The sequence below is a fragment of the Lathamus discolor genome, chromosome 4, assembly GCF_037157495.1.
Source record: "Lathamus discolor isolate bLatDis1 chromosome 4, bLatDis1.hap1, whole genome shotgun sequence".
NCBI classification, from domain to species: Eukaryota; Metazoa; Chordata; class Aves; order Psittaciformes; family Psittacidae; genus Lathamus; species Lathamus discolor.
The window spans coordinates 47,227,782-47,246,730 of NC_088887.1; the positions used below are offsets into that span (position 1 = coordinate 47,227,782).

An 18,949-nucleotide genomic window follows, 5' to 3' on the forward strand; every position below is an offset into this window, starting at 1 on the left:
CATTGAAGCTTCATGTTGCCTATTTAAAAGGACAGCATACTTCCTCTTTGTTAATTTCTTTGAAGAGCAGCAAGCTAACGAGCTTGATCTGCCATTCCACTTTCAGTGGAATAGCCAACAATAGCTCAAATGTTATTTTAAGTGAATATAACTGGAACACTCAAACAAAGGGTCACCCATTTTACTGGTGTGGAAAAATACAGGATAGGCCTCCCAGCCTCCCAGGGCTGTTCAGTACTTTGTATGATCAAAGGCAAGCAGACTTTGGCCTTAACACAAATATCTTCCCATCTCCCCTTATCCATACTCATCATTTGCAACAGAATTTTAGTCACTGTATTTTATGGTGACTTGTATAAACAAATTTGATTTACCCCAGAAGAAAAACAAACAAACACCTGCTAGTATCCAAACTTAAAACAGCCTTAAGTTTCAAATACTTTCATTACAAATATAAATGGATTTTTTTCTGTGACTTGTATCAGATAATTTGAGTCAGCGGAATCAACTGAAAAACAACCCTGTTAACAGAAGTAAGGCCATGACTGGTTTGTTGTTTTTTTTTGTTTTTTTTTTTCCAAATATGCTGTTCCCTCACAGAGCTTGAGGCAACTAAAATGCCAATGTGCATTGAATTTACTGAAACGGAATTAATGATCTCCTAATGACAACAATAGCTATTTGGTCAGGAAAAGCAGAGTCAAGGTTCACCTTCTGAAAATACTGGTTTTTTACTATTGCTATGGGCATCCCACACTGTCACCTTCACACTGAAATCTGGTTTTATTCATAGCAGTAGCACAGTTTTTCAAGAAAGTCAAGCAACCCATTTGTTGTGTTGGAAATTGCAGAATTCTTGAAATCCTAAGCTGAACACAACATTTCAGCCTTCCAAGTTTTTCAAGAAATATGTCAGTGATTTCAATTCAGTTTGCTGTGCTACAGCACCTCTTTTCTCCCTGATCCCCTTCTGTTCTATATATGAGATTCTATGTTTGCAGTTCTTTCTGGTTGGCTGTCACTGTTCTTCCTGCATCAAGTTCATATTTCTGTCACTGACTTTGTAGGATATGTACAACCTCTTACCCACGTACATCAGATGACATGTTTTCTATTCCACCTACAATTCTCTCCTTCTTCCTTGCTCTTTATGACAGGTTTAAACTGAGCAGCTCTTCCCCCAGTTCCTTTAAAGATAAGGAATTCTTTAAAAACATAAGTTGCACTTCTGCATAGCCTACATCAGGGCCTGTCAAATAGGTCTCCCACGGTAACTCTGGGTCCCATGTCCACCCATAAGAATACCCTTACTTCCCTCTTAGAATAATATCCACAAACTATTGCCCCGTGACATTCCCTCTATTATGCACAACGCAATAACCCATCACATCAGCTTCATGTCTCTCCCACTTTCTGTACTACCCTTACCTTGCACCCTAGTATGGCAAAAGGCAGCAAATTCCATGATATGTTGAAAGGCTGACCACAGAGACACAAAACAGAGTCCCCACGTTTTCTTACCCAGTTTTTTCTCTAACCATCTGCCTGTTTCTGTGAGACCTGGATGTCTGCAACAGAGCTGCCCCTCTGCCAAAGTTGACTGGGAACTGAGTGAGTGGTTCAGAAGTTCCTGGCAGGGTGGGAGGACAGGCTAATGGACAGATGGAAGGACAGATGGAACAATTGCATAAGCGACCTTCCCTCAAACCAAAATAAAACCTTGAAGTCCCACCTGTTCCACAAAACATTTCATCAGCACTAGATACTCCCCACTTCAAGGTTTTCTGTTTTATAAGACACTATACTGCATGAAGTAGTAGCTTTAGCCTATAGACTTACCGGATCAACACATTACTGACTCTACATCATGACATACAGCTAAAGCACTCCATAAATAACTGCCTTTCGACACAAGCTGTACCCAAACAAGATTTCACAGTTAAGTAGAAAAAGAATGGTTGCATAAAAACATTATAATGGCATGTAATTTAAAATATCCTTTAAAAACAGTGCAAACAAAAAAAAGAGAACTGAAAACACAGGATTTTGAGGTGGGGTTTTGGGGCTGTTTTGGGTTTAAGTTGTTTTTTTGTTTTTTGGTGGTTTGGGGGTTTTTTTCCCCCTAAAAAATACAAAAACATGTAGATAAAATAAACACTACTACCAATTAAAGGATCTGCAAAGGCGTCTTGCATTTCAACAGCCTAAGATTGTGTGAAGGGATAGAGAAGAAGCTGTGCTAGATGAACAGATGGATCAGGAAAGTGTGAAGAGGTCCATAAGGTAGACCCAAGTTTTTAAAGCATGAAACTTCTGAAGTGAACACAGACTCATTGTAGGTGTTTTCATACAAGGATTAGTTAGGGTGAGGGATTTGGGGGATTTCTTTGGGTTTTTTTAAAGCTTATAAATGTAGGTAGATGGCAGCATACTATGCATGTATGTCTGCAGTGATGTATTCAGGGATACTGCAACTCCATCCTAGCCTGACAAGCAAGGCAAAATGAGCGGAAACATTTTTGCAGAGGTCAAGCCCACAACCAGATGGCAACATTGTTGATGTGGCAGATTAAGAGTAGCAACAAATTAAAAAAAGGGGAGATCCTAGTCAAAAGGAATAAAAAAATCCAAAACCTGATTGCACCAAAGAACTTTGCTTCCTTTTAGCCGGAATTATCTTTCAAGTGCTCAAAAGAAGGTAATGTATCAGTGTCATTAAAATGAGTTGAACATAGTGTACATGGGGGAAGGGAGGGTGAGGGGTGGGGGGAAAACTGTCCTGGAAAGAGAATGGCAGTTTAATTTTGCACAACTTCTTCCTAGTGACATTTTAGGAATAAACATATTTTAGGAAATACTGCTTTTGAGCAGAAGGTCTAACTAGACATCTCCCTGAAGTCCCTCATCCATTCCTGATGTTAATTATCACTTCAAAATATCCTAAACAATCCTACTAAAAACAGCAGCAGAAACTTGGGAAGAAGGTATCTATATTCATTAATAAATTCAGACTCACTTCAGTGAACACCCAACTCGCAACAACAACAAAAAAAAAAAATATTTTTTTTAAGTGTTCCAAAGTTCACAACTGAACATTATTAACATTTATTGTCACTGCTATGACAATCGCCTACTCTTTGACGAATAAACAGCTGTAAATTTTGGACAAATAATTCTATAAGTAACCCACCCATAAGCAAATTAAACTTCTTTTGATCTCAAATGGTACATAACATAAAAAGCAAACTTGTTCCGAATTATCATAAATCTATACCCATCCCCTATTTTGCATTCCCAAACTATATTCTAACAACACAAAAAATCAACCCTTAAGAGCTGCCAGTACATCTACCAATGATTCTGAGCAACATAAATTTGAAATAGCAATTAAGATGCGAGATTAAAACCAGTTCCATCTACTATATGAAGTGCTGTATGTTTTGATGGTTTTAATATTTCTTCACCTATGAAGGGGGTTACATAAAAATTGAAGTCAGATGGGTCCCAATCCTGCATACACTCCTCTGTAAGCAATACGACTGAAGTGAAACATATGTTTAACTTATTACATGTGCACAAATATTTGTAGAGAGGGCTTAAGTGACTCCAGGGAATAAACAAAATGCTGCTAAGTGTTCAAAACAAAAAATAGAAGAGGAAACTTTTCCTGCAATTTGTTTTCAGCTACTGTAAAGTTTTTACTGAACACAGCAGGTTAATAAGAATTTAGAACAAGTGTAATGGCTCCAACAAGAAGAGCTTTATGAAGAGCTGACTATGACATACCCCAATCTTCCACACACTTTGGTTTTGCTATTATTATTTGATATAACAACCAAAAATGCAATCTTAAAAATAAAACAGAACAAAAAACCCACAAAAAAACCCACAAAAACCAAAACCAAAATCCAACAACCCACAAAAAAACACCACCATCCTGAAAATCAGATCAAACTGCACTATATTTATTCAAGAAAAACTGTTCTGATGAACCTGCAATCATCATGATAGGCTGCAGCATGAAAGTTACTCTTACCAGGCATACTGAAATTTGGTGTTAGAGCCAGCAGAGAGTAATATCCAAATCCTTGAAGCATATCTACTACAGGACTCCCACCAGAACACAGTTTCCTCTTCACCATCATCTAGAAATGTTGTCCAGATGAAAAGGGAGAGAAAAAGAGAAGTGCACACCACCAAGCACCTTCTGCACTACCAACACCAGCCATAGTGCTGGTGCATGTGTAGGCAAACACAGGGAGCTGGTCAGATGTGAATTATATAAAAAACAAAACAAAACAAAACAAAACAGAAAAGAAAAATGACCTTCTTAAGATTAGGAAATGTAGCAACAAGTAAGAAGCTTATAAACACAAGTTTACTGTGTTCTCAAGTTCAATTCAAAAGTTTCTATGGCTCAAAGATAAATTTTCACATACAAAGTCCCACTTATTAGTATAAAGTTTAAAAAAGTTACCAGATGGCAGTTATCCTGTGGTCATGAAATCAGATTGTCCTCACAAGTTAAGATGTCAACCAATATATAACATACAGGCGAAACAGAGATCTACCTTCTCAAGGTCAGAAAGGGATGAGGCTATAAAGCATTGAACTGATGTACATTCAAGTAGCTATCCACTCACTTCACATGTAAATGGGAGTTACAGCTGAGTAGTTACTTCATAAGCGCTAAGCTCATTCAAAGTAAAACAAATGTACTGAAAAACTCAGAGTGATTCTATGTCAGATAGCTACCTCAGTTAATTATCAGTACAATAAGAACGTTACATAATCCACTCTAAGATCACAACTTCTGAGTTTGAAAACCAAGGGTTTCCCCACAAACACAAGGGCTTCACAATTAATCATTAGATAATGAGATCAACCAAAACATAGTTCTAAGGAACCAAGCTAAATAAGAATTCTTCCCTAAAAAGAAATCATTGTGTTAACCATTTCTCTGAATTCACTAAGAGATGTACAGTTCCTACAATGCATGACGACTGACACCTAATTATAGAAAAAATGTTATTTTCATATTCAAGTTCCAAGAATTATTAAGTTTTTGTTATACTTAATAGCTGAATAAATATTTGAACCTATTGAACCTTACAGCCACATCCTCACTTTCCTGCAGTTGAATGAAGCAGTGTGTTACTATCAACATCTGTATTTCTGTAGTCATCTGTAAGAAAAGGTTAACAGAGACAGTGACACAATTCACCAAAATAATGGAGCTCTCTGTGGCTGGCATAATGAGCATTCAGTTAGAGAACTGAATCGCATTTTGGTTTGTTGTTTTTGGTTTTTTTGCCCTTTTTTTTTTTTTTTCCAGAGAAGAAATTTGAGGGGTTTTTGTTTGGGGGTTTCCTCCCCCACCTTTTTTTGAAATCTTGCCAGGCATATATTATGAATGCCACCCACAGCAAGATTATCTTCTTTTTCCAAAATAAGTGTTACATTAAGTTATCCTAATAATCAAAATAATAGAATAATGGATTGATTTTCAAGACATTAACAGACAATTCCAACACTAGAAAGTTCAACCATTGGATTAGGAATACAAGTTTGAAGCTGAACTGGAACACACCAGCATCTCTTCTGCAGTAATTGTAGAAAAAATAATTCAATTGCAGTAAAGATTCTGGAGACCTAAACATTTCAGTATCACTGATAAGTATCACACAAAGTCATTATATATATATATATATATTATATATATGTATATAACTACTTACTCCATAGAGATTTTCCTCATTTTAAGACACAGCAATGGATTATGTTGACTGCACAGCAACTAAATGTAATTTAGGTATCAACCTTCATATGGGCAGAGAAGCAGAACAAAACTCTAACTTGAGAGCCCATACATTATTTTCAAGAAGTTATTTTGCTTTAAAGGAATAGGCCTGGAAGTTCTCGAAGGCTAGCCTATTCCTATGAAATTCTATTGGTTGCCTCCGAGAAGGGAAAAAAAAAGCGTGTGCGTGCGTGCGTGTGTGTGCAATATTTCTATAGCAACAGAGTTTAAGACATGTAGATCCTTTTAAATTTATTTTGTTCTTCCAATGCGTTTTCAAGATATTTAGCACAATTATTTCTGGTATGCAAAAATATCATATTTAATACAGTGACAAAGAAATATATTATCACATTCTAAATAAAACCCCTTATCCTTAAAAGCACATGAATGTTCACATTAGTGTTGTGAACATTCAGAATTTTAACATTTTTACGAAGGTCTACAAACTCATCAAGAGAGCCAATGTTGTAACAGTAATTTCCTCAGTTTACTTACATATTGTTTTAAAGCTCAATTTATATTATGAAATTCATTCTTACTTCTTTTGATGCAGAAAGCTGGTATTACCTTCACAAACAAATCTCCATTTAGATACTAAAGCATTATAGTTAAAATACAGAATTTGGAACAAGGAAATAAACTCTATTCCTCACTAATAGCATACATTCTTTAGTGATAGCAAGTCACTGATCATTCTCATGCCTTGATGTTCTGATGTAAAAGTCAAGATAAAAATCTAGAGTTGGCAGGTCTCGCTCATGAGTAGTGCTATAATGCTTTAAAAATCTCAAATAGAAGATATAACAGACAGAATCCATTTTTGTCCTTTTCCCATGAGCAGCACACAGTTCACAATGACTTCATTTATCGTCCATGTCAAAATATTTTCGGGGTTGCTCCCTCCCATTACTGTTTCATGACACTTTTTATGCTCTGCTCAGAGTAAGCATGTAAGCTCAAGAAAATTTTCCTAGATAAGAACTCATATTTTATCCACAGCCTAAATAATACTTAGTAAAACCGTTAGTTACTTTTTTCTTTCCAGATTTGTACTGGTGAGCGTTACATGTTTAAAAGAAAGCTAACGCTTATATGTGAACAGTTTTCAAGAGCATCCATATATAGTCAGTATTATAAATAGCTATTTTTATAACAGTACTGAACTGGCTTTTCATGATAGAGAGAGGGTGTTTTCTGTATGCAGAAATTATTCTCTTATTCTACCTTGTACTTGCAATCTTAGCTCTCCTCCCACTCACATGGCCCTCCTCCATACAACAGAAATAGCCCCTGCTAGGATCAAACTACTTTGGCACTATAGTTCACAGAATCATAGAATACCAGGTTAGAAGGGACCTCAAGAATCATTTGGTTCAACCTTGATGGACAAAACATGGTCTAGAGTAGATTTCCCAGCATCCTGTCCAGGCAAATCTTATAAGCATCCAACTTTGGAGAATCCACCACTTCCCTGGGGAGATTATTTCAGTGGCTGATTGTTCTCACTGTGAAAAATTTTCCTCTCATGTCCAAACAGGAGTAACTTGTGCCCATCACCCCTCATCTTCGCCTTGTCTTGACCCTTTAAATACTGGAACATGGTATTAACTGTAGCAGTGCTCCAGTAACAACTTCCAACAAACTAGCCCAAACTTCTTTACAAAAATGTTCTCTCTACACTGACCACACAACATTTTACATTTTCCTGTAGTTATTTCACTAGTAAAAAAGGTTTATGAAACTGATACTGTCAAGAGTTTTATTAGGACTATAGAGCTACAGTAAATATTTCAGTATTTTAATCTCAAAGTATTTTTTTCCTCATCACTATTAAATTAAACAGAAAGGATCTATGAAAACATTCAAATGGATCTGCAATTTATTTGTTTCAATAGTTGAAGTTCTGAAAACTAAGCCAGAGCAGACCAGCTGCAACACTAACAGGTTTGTTAGAACACTCATTTTTAAGTCAGACAAAAGGAATCAAAACAAATTTCTAGTTTCTGCTTCCATGAAGTTTAGATCTCTTATATTAAAAAAAAAAAAGAAAAAAAAATCTCTAGTGTAAAACAATGGTTATATATCAGATTCATTAAAAAAATGTCATCATTCAATTAAAGTTAAAAATCAGGCACAATGCAACTATTTTTTACATGTGGTTTTGAATGATAATTACTTTCACGTGCAGGTCTAAGTGCTAGCTGAAATAAATCCAAAGGTTCTAGTTCCAAAATATGGTATAGCACTTGCTCCTTGCAGCACTCAGTTGTTACTGCTCTAGATTTCTCCCATTTCTTATCAACTATGGTCTTTGACCCCAAAGCAATATATCATCCTGGTTTTCCACATGGCAGAAAAATCTAACCCTAAAACAAGGCAACGAAGCACTTGACACAATTTTGATTTAAATTCCTAAATATTGCAGTTTTAGTTAAGTACTGACAAGCAAGACCATACTCCTAAGAGCGATTCAATGCGGAAGCTTCTTTAGGCAGAGAGCTCTCTCCTTGCAGAACATCATGCCAAAAGTACAAAGGGCTAAGATTTTCCTTCCTATTGCCAAATGAGCAAAAATGAGAGAAATCTCAAACACCCACACAACTAGAGGTAGTTCTTAAGTCTGTACAATAGAAAAAGTCAATACTTCTATTATTCAATCCAACTGTTGGCTCTTCATGTTTCTAATACAGGCAGGTATATCCTATAAAAAGCTTTCTTGTTTTTTTTTTCAACTGCAGATCTCTTTTGCTATTAAGTCAGCACCCACAGCGACAAGAAAAATCTAAAAAGATTATGTTGCTTTCGGTAAATGCAACAGATTATTTGAAATATTAGATTTGATATCCTTACACTGAGATCCGGGGGAAAAAAAAATAGTGTTCTCTTAGATAAAATTTATGTTCTTATAGATAATAAAATGAAGTAGGAATTGTGGGTTGTCCTAGCCAAGAAACCATTATCAGCTGGCAGTATACTACCTGATCATTCATTAAACTGGAAGCTGGCTGTGCGCAACACCTTTCTGAAAGAAAATAATGAGAGGCATAATGACAACAAAAGAAACTAACAGGACAATTTAAAACTCCTCTCCTGCAATACTGCAGAATCTGAAGGCCATTCATGACCTGCATCTATCAGTATGCCAATGGATTTTCCTAGCCCTCCTGTCTTGCATTCTCTTGCAGCCTATTTGAGAGGTTCTGAAGCTTTGCTAAATAAATATGTATTTGCGACAAATAAGAACTCTTCCAGATATGACTGCAACTAATGTATTACCACCTTGACAAGTCTACCGAGTCGAAGTCAGGTAATAGCTTTCCTCACCCAAGGCACAGCACACAGGAATTTGCATGATCATTCCTAATTTCACTATGGCAGTTTCACGCTGTTGCTGTTTCAGACAGCTACCTGCCGCAGCAATGGTAGGCAGTACATGATGCAGACAGAAGGAGGATCTCCGAGAGCGAGGCTGGAGTAGTTCAGCAATAGCAACAGCATGCACAGCCCTCACATACACTAAAGAGAATGGAATAGGAACAGAGCTTCTTGCTCCTCCAGCCCAGGAAGAGGCATTGCTGAAAACACACAGCTAAACCCTGCTCGAAGAAAAATCCTTTTCCTTTCCATGTGCTCTGTGCTCTAGTTCAGTGATAGCAACCGAGTTTTCCCTGCTCACTGACCAATACAAAAGATGAAACCCGAGAGCAGAATCAAGGAATAGCCCAGCATTGGGAATCCCGGCATTCCTTTTCTTTCCTAGAGGCTCCAATTGAGGAACTGCCTTCTCTCTCCTGGGTGTTGTCCCTTCTGATGCTCTCCATCACCACCTACCTACCTGATAACAACTAGTATATTGTCTCGTAACTGGCACAGTAAATGCACAAGCTCAGCAATAGCGCAGCCGATTAACTAAAACACACGCAAATAACCCAGAGAAACGCCCCCTCCCCCAAATCATTACAATCTAAGGAGTATCTTTATAGAAGAAGCCATGAGCTCTTCCAGCCAGAGGGAGAAGGGTATCAGGGAGGAAGAGCGGAGAGCCAGCGCAAGACAGAGCATACGGGCGGAATCCCACAGGCGGCCGCCTCCCTCCCCCCGCCCTCGGGGGGGCCTCCGTGGATCCCGGAGCAGGGGGACTGACACGGAGCCGCTCCGGCGGGCTCTGCCCAGTCCCGAGGGGCGGCGGCGGGCAGACGGACATTGCCGCCTCACCCCCAGCGGGACGGGAGCACCTGGGCTGCCCGCCGGCGGAGACACCCACCGGCCCCGCGGCAGGGCCAGGAAACGGCTCCCGACGGGATGAGGAGGTGGCGATGGGAAACGGGCGGGCCGCGGCCGCCCAACGGCGGTGCGGTGCTGTGCGGTGCGGTGGGGGTGGAGAAACGGAGCTGAGGGAAGGGGGCGAGGCGCGGGGCTGCTTCGCCGCAGCAGCAGGAGCCCGGGAGGTGACAGGTGAGGGCGGCGGAGAGCAGCGGGCGGCCTCCCGTTACTCGCGCGGCGCAGCTCCCTACCTCCGTTCCGGCGCTGACCGCTGCTCCCGTTGTACCCGGCGGCGCCCGATCCCTCACTCGCCCGCTCGCCGCCACCCCCCTACTCCGCTCCCCCGCCCGCCGCGATCCCTCCCTAGTGCGGCGCTCAACCGACACCACTAACCGCCCGGCCCCGCCCCCAAGCCCGCACTGACACTTCCTTTCACCAATAGTAGGAGAGCTCGAGGGGCCAAGGCTACGCCCCTTCTCCCTATAGACCAATAGGCGCTAGCCATAGTCCTTCCCCTCCTCCTTCCTCCGTGGCACCGCCCCTAGGTTAAGCCCCGCCCACGCTCGCGGCAGGGTCGGTTGGCTTGCAGCTGCCGAGCAGCGGGCGCGGGGCGGTGGCTGCGGTGGGGCCTGGGGGTGGTGTCGGGGTGCAGGTGCAGCCGTGGTTGGCGCCGGCTGGAGGAGAGGCTGCAGGAGCCATGGGTAGCGCCTCCGCTGCGGGCTGGTGGAGCTGCGGGGGTCAGTCGCGGGCAGTGGGGCAGGGCCGTGAGGAGCGTGGCCCTCCCTCCCGGGCAGGGAGCGGGGCAGGTGGCATCTCGGTTGGGGAGCGGTTGGCCTCACGGATGGGCGCTTTTTGCTCTTTTATCCTTTACATTTAGCATAGAAACTGGCCCACGCCCCCGGCACGCAGAGCCGTTAGGTACCGCGGGCGGAACAGGGAGGTCAGGGGGTGGAAAAAGGCTACAGGAGCAGCTGCTGGTCCTGGAGCTGGATGAAGGGAAGGGCAGCGGGGATGTTAAAAATCAGTATCTCCTTTTTTCCCCTCAGATCAGCGCCTGAAGTGGTTAAAATGTCTCCAGCACTGAAGTGTTTCTCCAACCTTTATGAAACCGTAATTTCAGCTTTCAAATTCTGTTGCTGTCACCTGTAAGGCTTGCACTTTCCAGCTTTGCTCACACAAATCAGTGTTAAATTAACTAAAATATAGTTAAATAAAATGAAATAAAGTTAAATTTAAAACTAAAGCTACTTTCCGCTGCCACTTCCAGGCAAACACCGGCTCTCAGATGCACGAAGGCAAAATGCAGTTCTGCAAGTTGTGGATGCTTGAACTCGGCTCCCATGTTCTTGGTATGCTTAGGTGGTTATTTAAATTAGGAAAATGTTATGAAGCCCACTGGACCTAGCATGCGTAGGACTCTGCAGTGGTCCAGCATTGCTAATCTGACACTAACCAAAACTATACTTCATTTATTATGTATTTGAACTTCAAAAAAATCTGCACTGACAGCTAACAGAATTTAAGGCACTGTAGTATATAAACATCAGGCTTCTCATTTCAGTTTGTTGTTCCATACAAACTGCTTCATGAGCCTCGGGGCACTTAAGTGTTTTAGTTTGAATCAGGGGTGCACTTTTGAAGTAAATGCCATCATCATCTCTACTTGCAGTGCTTTTATTCACAGCATGCAGTGGTGTTGGAGTACATGAACTGGATCCCTTTTGGATGAAGCTAAACTGGCAGAGGTACTCCAGGAGTGCACCTAATGCATTCCAGCCACAAATGACTGCTAGGTTTAACTCAAACTGAACTACTCAAACATAGGAATCCCTGAAATATATACAGCTTGAGAATCAGGCTCTCAGCACCCACTCTTCCACTCTACAGGTATTCTCTTGGGCCTTGGTGCTTGCCAGTATAGTCAAAGACTTGGAGCTTTGTAGTTCAGAAGGAAGGTCCCAGGGGATTTCTAATGTAACATCTGAAAGACCTGCTTCATGGTTCATGGCAGGCCGTCAAACTGATGTTCTGAAACTTCGATGCTTAGAAATCTACCAGAGCTTGCAGTTAGTATATGGATATACTCTTATGTCAGGAGTACAGCACGTCATCCATAACTATAAGGATAACTTGAACTAAAGTTCAAGATGTGTCACCATTGTCTAAAGGGTAGAGAATGTGGTATCAATGTTGCTACTTAAGATACTGTCAATTGCTTTTGTGGTCCTTAATTATCCCCCTATGCCTCTAACTGAGTCTAGGATAGAAGGCAGTGGTGCTACAAAGTAAAAATTAAGATAAATGACTGGGTATGCTTTAATGCTTAAAAATAACTGCATGAATTTCCGGTAACATATGCTAGCAATTAAAATAATATTTTTCTATCAGTGTATCTTGTCATTTTAATATGAGGCCAGATTGCAAGTGGTGTAATACATATCGAATTTTTATGAGAAGGCTTAGACAGAACTATTGCTGTGGCAAAATCTGAGCAGAGAACTGTGGATTTTTGTTATAACCTACACAAAATCAATTTCCTTTTCCTACAGTGCTTCTCACAAGTAACCAGTTTCATGCACTTAACATGATGTAGTTACTCTTTCTACTGAGATCTGCCACCTTTTGGGGTGTTTCTCATAATACAGTACCTGATAGAGAAGATAGAACACTTGATATCAACTTTAATCTTGAGCTTTGCTTCAGTAAGGATAGCAGTCCAGAATTTTACATGCCTGAAATCAAACGTCGTAGCTCACTTGTCTTCTGTGTTTCTTCATTGTTCACCAAAATATGTTCCTCCCTCATCCTGTGGTTGTAACAGAGTACAACCGATTTTTGTTTACTGCATTCAAATGTTTAAGGCTAATTTCACTCAACTAAAAAGATGGAATTTTCTAATGTGAAATCTTGCAAATCAGGCGTGGATGCTGAGTCCAAGCCCTTTTTTCTGACATGCACATCATGGTCTATACTGGAGGTTTTGTTTTGAGAAGCTAGACTAGACTCCACCAAGTCACTAAAATAAAATACAGGGAAAAATACAATTTACCAGGTAAAACAAGCATATGTGACTGAATACAAATAAGCAGCAGGTCTCGTTCATAACAAGATACCATTTTTAGAGATTTTTCACATAAAAAGGGAGGAAATGCCTAAGCTTTGGCCATCTAAATGTTTTTTTCCAGGGGCTCCTGAGGGGCTTGTGGAGTGATCCAGGCCAGAGACAAACACTTGAAGGCAGCCAGATTGTCTTGGCTTCTTTTTTTGGTCCCACAAACTGGCTGGCTCGATGTCAGGCGGGCCCTCCAGTGCAGATTGGAGCAGTCTGATCTGTTCTGCTGGAAATGGCGTGAAGTGCCAAGTCCTACACATGTCTTCTCTGGGAGTGCCTGTGAGTCACTGTATCAGCCAGGCCTACAGCCAGCTACTGGTTTGATGGCTAACCAATGTAATACAGCCTCGGTAGGGAAGAGCGGCTTACCCACTGTGTCCCAATCAAGCCACTGATGCTAAAAGCCAAGTAGGAATAAATTTGATGTAAACATCAGTGGAAGTGGATGGCAAGAGGATACTGAGTGAGAAGGATTATCCATACGGTTTAGACAGGTATACATGTAATACATAGGCAAGATACTGTCACAACATTTTAAAAGAGCCTTTAAACAGGCAAAAATCATCAGGAGTTTTGCCTAGTGGAAAAGTGCAGAAATTGGCACATGGATAGGAGCAGATTATTCATTTATTGTTTCTTACAGTGACATTTCATTACATACAGAAGAAGTAAAAACCATGGAGAAGTGAATAGATATTGTTTCTGTCCTAGGGTCTTGAGAGAAAACAATGCAACAAAAGGGAGTAATGCTCGTTTTATTGTTATTCTGTACAAACTGGCTGTTGCTTTCCCAGGAACCAAGCTCTCAGCTGAGCAAGCTGCAATTTATAAAGAATTTTATCATGTATTTTCTATACAGCATTGCATATTTAATGCATGCAATAAAGGCTGACAGTCACAATACTCAGGTGGTAGGGTTTGCTATAACAACACTGACATCCTTTCACAAAGCTTTTCTTAAAATGTTTATTTGAAAATGTGTAATTTGCAAGTATTGCTCTTGAATGGTATAATTTTATTTTGAAGATTGGGCTCATGATCCAATAGTTACGGCTTTGTTCCCTCCTCTGCAATCATTTCCATGCAAGGGCTACAAGCTGATTTTTAACTCCTCCATTTGGTGGGTGCTGCCGCCATCCTTCACTGAAATGGCAAGTGGTTCACTCCACAAGATTTGGCTGGCACAGGAATTTGTGGGGATTCAATAAGGACAAGGCTTTTCTGTGCATCCCCACCACAGAACTGCTAGCAGATCTCCCCAGCACTTCTAAGCCAAACAGAGCACTTCCAGGAGGGGGCGGGAAGTAATGCTTGGTCTGTAAGAAATAGTTTTAACTGTCTTATTTAACAAGACTTGGTTAGGCTAAGAAAAGTACCAGTGATCTAGAGCTTACCTACTCTCTGCCTCTTAGTTTAAAAATAGGTTTTCTGTGCTGCTTAGCCACCTGCTGTATTCTCCTCTTATGCATTACCACTGCCCTTTCTTCTGGCTTCCTAAACATATGTGGGTAGAGATTTCAAGATACACATTCTGCTTTTACAGAGCTGGGACTCAGCCTAATTATAACCTGCAAGATCAGAATGTGACTGTTTTGACATGCAGAAGCCAAGCTGAATAATTGAGGTGTTGGCATTTAATTTGTTTAGATATTTCAAGTTTGGTCCACTTTTTACTGTAATTTATTGTGTTTATGACAGTGCTGGTAGCTTATGAAAATGACCTATGCATGCAAGCCATCATTTGCACTGTATTTTCTGATGAAGTAAATCGACTTTTAGCAAAGTAAAATCACTTCTGTTTTTCTTTTATGATTCTAAAGTCAGTGTGTTTCTCTAGCTTCTTCATTATAAGAAAATAGTACACAGAATCTACTTAAATAATACTTCTTTCAAGACTACAGTAATTTAGACAATCTGACATTTCAAAGAACAATACATCTTGGTCTCGATAATAATAACCAATTAATGGATTTAATTAATCCTAATATCTCCTCCTGTGCATGATAGGCACCTTCAGTGTGCACGTAGGTAGCTTTGCCCATGAGCATAATTCATAGTTTTATGGCAGCATTTGGTTGGAACAAGGCAGGAGGAAAGACGACATGATTACAGGGTGGCTTTCTGTTGCAATAATTGGTGCCTTAAGCTCGGCAAGAGGGCAATTCCTGTACATCTAGACCCATCAACTCTGCAGCCCTCAGCTCACCTCAGAATAATTGTACTGACATACATCATTACAGTCCCACAGATCACACTGTCTTCCACCTCTTTTTTCCCCCATGGAGCTCTGGTGTCCCTAACAATGATGTCAGAATGAAAACAGATTAGACAGGGTAGCTCACATATTTTTCCAGTGATTGTTTTCAAAGCATTGTAACTTTCCATAAACAGTTTCTCAAAGCATATCCCTCTCATTATATTTAAATACTCTCTTTTCCTTCTCTGTCTGACTTCCTCATACTCTTCTTTCTTGGTTGCATTTAAACTTTACTTAGTTACTATTATTTTCACCTATACCAGCAGTATCCCCCATCTGGGGCTCTTTTGACCTGTTTTCTAAGAGAATAGGTTTCCACAGGGAAGAAGAACGACCCTTTCTCCAGAAGAATTAGAATTTCTCAACTGTCTTACTAAGCCGAGCCTAATGAAGAGCCCATACTGCTACACTTAGTATCTGTATACAGAATCAGAAAACTTTATGTATGAAACAGTAATGTATGAAAAAATGCATCTAGGACGACATTGTCCCAGTAAAGGTAATCTTGAATTAAATCAAAGATGTAACTTGGTTTTGATGTATTATTAACAAGGGAAAAGATGTGTATATTTTTTGTAGACCAGCATACAGAAGATTATGTTCTAAAATATGCATTTAAATATAGCAGAGAGAGAGAGGGGTAACACAACATTATCAACACAGTTGAGGTGTTACCATTTCTACCTATTGTTAAATGTATTATCACTATTGTACTTAAAGAGTCCTGCTTTTGGACAGAATTCTTATTTAGGTGGAGCAAGTATCATGCAAACAAAATTAAAAGATGATCTCTGCCCCCAAAACCTTATAATTCAAGAGGTGACAGACGAGAGAGTACTGGGAAAGGATAAAGTGGTTCACAGAGCATGATAGATGGTTAGCTAGACTTACCCAAATCTGTAGCATCATGGCAGAGGTGAATTTCAAATAGAGCTTTTTAAGGAAAATACCGAAGTGGCTTTGTTCATGTTTATAAGAAGCCCAGCAAGAGCACATGGGAGCCATATGGGAGATAACATGGATGTGTGCATACCTTGAATTTTAATAAGCAGATGATAACTATCATCTTGGGTAGGTGGATGTAAGAGCTTGAGAGACGATATGATGGGGATAGATTGCAAATAGAAGTGAAAATGAAGACAGCATACACTGATGCTCTAAAGATGAAGAGAACAAAGAAAGGATTGTAAAAGAGGAAGATTTAGAACTTACCTTCTCTCTGAATGATGATAAATTATTAAAGTAGTGCATGGCAAGGGTAAGGAAACAGATGTTGCAGCAATCAGTGTGTGGCGTAATGAAAATTTGCATGAGTTTTTAGTATGCAGATGAATGCAGAAAGCCTTCTACTAGAAATGTTAGAAGAAAGTCTTGTTAGGATTATGGCATCATTTGGCTATGAGAAAAAGATGGAGGTGGGAAGTGCAGATAAGTGGCAGGCTAGTTATTATCTGTCATGGTGACTACAAAGGAGACACAACTGAAAGTGTTGTTTTAAACATACTGATCTTGGGGTTATGTCTCTGAAGGACAAATCTGAGCCAGACTCCTTGAGACTTTCCTGTGAATAAAACCAGACAAATCTGGAGCAAAGAGATGAATAGTCAAAATAATAACTAACCCATCATAAGGTTAGATCATCATGAATGCTGGAGGTGGGTCTTGAAAGAACTCCAGATGGCATGAAGTGGTAATGGACAGATGCACAGAGGGAAAACAAAAACCAAGAGTCATGGAGACTTAAGGAGGACAAGGTTTCAATGATGGGTTATTATTTTTCAACTTCAGTTCAAAACCAATGAGAGACATAGGTAAGAGCAGATTATGTTGTGCCTAAGGGGAGAAGGCTATTTTACAGAGGTTTGGGGATGGAGGTGTGTTCAGTAAGCTTGGAGATGGGAAAGAGGAAGAGAGCAGTCTGTAGCTGGTGAGAAAAGGGGATCAGAAAAAGAATGTTTTTGGTGGGAGCGCGAGAACTGAAGGAGGAGTGAACAACAGTTTGCTCAGGATGGAAGAACTGAGGCAAACGGAGGAGTTGGAAAAGAGAAATTCTTCGTATGTGACATGGAAGAAAGAAAGGAGTTACAGAAAGAGAAGTGGTGGAAAGCAGATATCTTCATGCAGAAGACATTGGTGAAATCCCAATGTGGAGAGTGAAGGAGATGCAGGAGCAGGGTAAGAGGGAGGATGATTCAGGGTAGCAAAAACCCTACTTGAGATGACAGATGTTCTCTAGCTGGAGAACGAAGAATTACTTAACTAGGAAACTGAAGAGCTGAAGATGGATAAAACAAACTTGTGGTGGGGAAAGAGCTCGTGGGTAAAAAGGGTGAGGAGCGAAGCAGGTAGAAAATTAACAGCAATCCTTGATACAGAACAAGAAAGAAAAGAAGAAATGTGGGAAAAGAGAGGGGAGACAAATACTCATAAATACCTGGAAATTGTGGAAAGATTGAGTGGCAAAGCATGAGGGAGAAGAAGACCTTAAGTATGAAGCTGAAAGATATATGATCATTGTTTAAAAGGGAGGAACACAGCATCAGAGATCTGAGAATACGGCTGATGAAAATCAGTGCAAGACAGTAAGCTTAGGTACAGGGTGAGCTGAAAAAGGAACACTAACTGAGCACAGAAGGGAAATGTGGGACTCTTCAGGAAAGGGATTGGATGTATGAGCAAAGACATACATGGGATATGGTGAAAATACAAGTATGCCTTGAGCTGAAATCAAAGAACAAAAGTGAAGAGAACTGCTGCATGGAGAGCAGACAGCAAGAAAATGATAGGGGAAAGTGGAGAAGGGTCATATTTAATGCTGCTAAAATGGAGAAATAGTATAAGGGATGTAGCCAGGGAGAATAGGCAGTGAGAAAGCAGAAGCCTGGTGTGACTGCCATAAATGAAGCTGCGGTTAGAATGTGTGGAAGAGAGAAGCCTCTGAAAGAGAGGGAAGAGAAACAAAAGGATCCAGGTCTTGGTGAGGCTGAAGGGAGTGACATATGAAGAAGTCATGGATGACAGGGGTTTTTTACAGAGACAAAGAAAGTGGGAGGGAAGAAAGGCGTGGGTGTGAAATTTGAAGCTATGAAACAAGACAGGTAGAAGCAGTAAGAAAGTAAGATGTAGCATAAGGCAAGACAATTTTCAAACTTGGATAGCAAAAATAGTGGTTCTAAATTCTGTTTAGCTATCTCAGTAGAAAGTGGCTTTAAAGCATAGGCCCTCAAAACATTTTGCTTTCCAGAGCTCATTGCAAATAGTTGCTTAGATGTGTGGGCTTTCCTCTAGGGAAGACAGAGGGAAATGAACTACTGATTCCTACTCTCTCCTGTTCAGTGTGTTCATTAGGCTGGTGGGAAGGCTGATAGAAACCATATTTTACAAAGTAGCAGGGATTGATTTAGCTGAGAGAAGGCATAGATGTTAACAGCGTCATTCCTAAACAAATTTAGATCTTTCTGTTTCATCACATTTGGCAGGGCTGTTTGGATGATATCCATACTAATGCTTAATA

General features: G+C 40.4%; 1 protein-coding gene across 11 annotated transcripts in view; it reads right to left on the minus strand.

Moving 5' to 3' along the window:
• CDKL5 (cyclin dependent kinase like 5) overlaps window positions 1–10,397 on the minus strand; it is a 138,644-nt gene extending 128,247 nt beyond the window's left edge. For 10 of the 11 annotated variants that reach the window (XR_010612262.1, XR_010612261.1, XM_065677360.1 and 7 more), the window contains exon 1: window positions 10,318–10,397. The gene's annotated coding sequence lies outside the window, so the exon portion shown is untranslated. The remainder of the gene's footprint in view (window positions 1–10,317) is intronic. The other variant, XM_065677359.1, reaches the window with a different exon arrangement.
• Between the last annotated feature and the right edge of the window lie 8,552 nt (window positions 10,398–18,949).